Raw genomic sequence first — 3,582 nt, 5'->3', positions numbered from 1 at the left:
TACACCCTAAGGGTCCCCTAATAATGGTCACATCAGATGTGTAGTTGTCAGGATGTCAGATTTCAGGAACTGAAACAAAGATCCTAAGTACTTACCTGTCTAGCATCTAACAGAAAATAAAATATCAGTTTGGCATAGATTAACACTGTAAAACTGAAACTAAATATTACCTACCTACCTGCTCTGCTCAGAGCAAGCGAGAACAAGCAAAAGAGAGAGAGAGACTGAGCGAGAGAGACTGAGCATGAGAGATTAAACACGTGCGAGAGACAGAAGAGAGATAGGCGTGAGCGCAAGAGAGAAAATCAGAGCAAAAGTGAGACAGCTTCTGGGTGCACCTTTAGTATTAAATTCTGCATTTGAAGCAATATAGCTCACCATATAGAGTTCATTCTGTTTGCTGGATGATGATGTGAGTAATAATTCATATTCTATGTTTTCAATATCTTGTGATTTATTCCAGCTCACATATATAGTGTTATTTGCAGTCATGTATGCGTCAATTATTTTTGGAGGTTTCAATTTTGCTGAAAAAAAATGTAGAAATAAAATTTTGTTATAATTAATCTTTATAATTATAGACCTTTACTTATATAAATTATCTTAAATTATTTAAAGAGACACTGTCAATGTAGAGGAGGTTACATGCACCCGGGGCGGGGGAGGCACGAAACTGTCCCTTTGCCCAGCACAGGCGAGGTGACAATGTCACTTTAAAGTATCAAAAGATAGCTTAAAGCAACCCATGAAATCTAACGTCATTTGTCAGGTTAGACATGGGTCATAGGGACTCTTTGCCCCAACTAATCATGATGGCATCTGAAAAACAAAATTACTAAAGCAGATGCAGTATAAATAGATGATTAATTGGAAAAGCAGGATAAAGCTTACTATTAAATAGGTTGGTGACATTTCAGATACAACCCCTGTGATAATAACATCTTTCTTAACATGCACATGATTAGTTCTATAATTATATTGCACTTTAAACCGGAAATGCATTTCATTGATCTCAGCATTGAATGTTTAAGGCCCCGTTCACACCGAGCGGTTTATCGGCACGAAATTGCACGGAAAAACGCGCGATATCCATGTCGCTCATTGTGAATGGGGTCTATAAGTGGAACTCCAGGTAAACAGCTAAAAACACAAATTAAATTAATGTGAGTGAACTGTCAAAGCCAAAGGATTGGTATTACTGTTCAGGCACCCCTGCCACACTGCATAACTAGGTAAATTACTCCACTATCCCCTTGGTCAACTTTACAGATCCTTGTGCCACATGCCTGTTTATTGGATAGATAATTCCGATTCATGCGGTTGGTATCTTGGAAGCAGAGAGGTGATATGGGAAGCTGAAAGCTGAACCAAAAATAGGGGGGTCACATGCCTAGCTATGAAATAGGGGTGTCACATGCCTAGCTGTGAAATAGGGGTGTAACATGCCTAGCTTTGGAATAGGGGTGTAACATGCCTAGCAGTGAAATAGCAGTGTCACATGCCTAGCTGTGAAATAGGGGTGTAACATGCCTAGCGGTGAAATAGCAGTGTCACATGCCTAGCTGTGAAATAGGGGTGTCACATGCCTAGCTGTGAAATAGGGGTGTCACATGCCTAGCTGTGAAATAGGGGTGTAACATGCCTAGCTGTGGAATAGGGGTGTAACATGCCTAGCGGTGAAATAGCAGTGTCACATGATGCCTAGCTGTGAAATAGGGGCCCTCCGCCCAGTTGTAATGACAGATCAGCGTCCCCAAATTACCTGGGGATGCTGATCTGTCATTAAACAATGAACAATGATGTCATGGCAGGCTCCACCCAGTTGTTATTCATTGACTGGGACCTGCTAGAAGACTCTAGCAGGTGCCAGCCAATAGGAAACAGTTAGGCGGAGCTAGTTAGCTCCGCCCAATTGTTTTTTAAAAATGTATTTTATTTTTCTTTAAAAGATTTGTATTTTTTTTAATCTTCCTATTTTTTAACATTGTTAAAATCATTTAGCAATTAAAAAAACCTTTTTTTTAACATTCTTGTCCCTTATTTGCTATTCTGCTCGGTACCATGGAGGTACCGAGCAGAAAAGCTAAGCCCGATGCCGTTTGGCGGCATTCGCTATTCACTCACTGCAGTTCAGTCCCTATGGGAATAGGTGGCGAACGGCAGCGAGTGAGCTGCTGGAGCTTCGGCTCAGCCGATCCAGATGTTGGACCGGCTGAGTTGAAGTCCTTCTGCACTTCAGCTCAGCCGAACATGCAGAGCATATTCGGCTCACCAAAGACAGGCGAAGGCAGCTGATATACGGCTGAAGTCAGCTGTACTGAGCCGGATTGATTAGCCAAACGTCGTTCGGCTCTCTTCACTTCGGCTCCGTTATTCACCTCGATGCTTTTGGCAGCTTAGTGAATAACCCTGTAAGTCAGCAACAGCAGCTATTATATTGTCATAGGTTTCCTTTAAAAATGTTCCTTTAAATTTACAGAACTGCCAATGTTACATTTCATTTGGTCTTCAAACATACCTATATGAAGAGCATTTTCATAATATATATAAGGCTTTATACTGTTTGATGCATCTGTAACCACCATTGCAAAATGAGGAAGATCCAAACTGCTTTTATTTAGTAGAAAGTGGCATCCGATAGTCTCCAGATCATTGGACAAATAGAGCTCACAGTTCCTCCCAGTTTCTAATAAGTCCCAAAATCTGAAAAAAAAAATCAACTAATATTCACTATAACACACAAAAAATTTGTTAGAAATGTAATTAAATTAAATTAAACAAAAACAAAACTTAGTAAAAAAAAAAAAATCTAAATTTTTTTTTTAAATATATTTTCTAATTCCAGAACTCTTATTGGAACCCAGGAAACATTACCATATTGTACAGGTTTCACATTTAAAGTGGAACTCCAGATGCTTTTTTATTTTTTGAATAAAGTAGGAATGGGGACGTAGGCTCCATTTATAGAGTCAGGACAACAGACGACAGACATCCCACCAAACAACGCAAGGCAAGTAAAGAACACACCGCCACCACCTCAGCTTCCTCGCTATCTTCAATCAACAGGACAATAGACGACAGACATCCCACCAAACAACGCAACGCAAGTAAAGAACATACCGCCACCGCCTCGGCTTCCTCGCTAACTTCAATCACAAGACAAACACACGACAGACATCCCACCAAACAACGCAAGGCAAGTAAAGAACATACCGCCACCGCCTCGGCTTCCTCGCTATCTTCAATCAACAGGACTACAGACAACAGACATCCCACCAAACAACGGGCCACAGCAAAGACCATTTGGAACACCGAAACCACCCACCTCTACTCCTCGCCGATGATATCGCAACACTCCTTACCTAAGGGTAAGTTACTACATTTGTTTTGAGTTATTTTTCACACAATTTTACTCATCTCCATATCACACATTTATGTTTTCTGGGTCATTCTGGAGAAATTGGATCTACCACTGAAGGTCGGGAATCACAACTGGCCCTTATTTTCCCAGCCCTCACTTCCTATGAAAATCGCCCTGCTCTTCCACTTGGTTTGCAGCGCTTCTCCCCACCCTTTTTCTGT

Source organism: Nanorana parkeri, unplaced genomic scaffold (assembly GCF_000935625.1).
Source record: "Nanorana parkeri isolate BGI_ZX_2015 unplaced genomic scaffold, ASM93562v1 scaffold373, whole genome shotgun sequence".
In the NCBI taxonomy this organism is placed as follows: domain Eukaryota; kingdom Metazoa; phylum Chordata; class Amphibia; order Anura; family Dicroglossidae; genus Nanorana; species Nanorana parkeri.
The sequence above is the reverse complement of the archived record's forward strand: the minus strand, read 5'-3'. Positions refer to the sequence as shown.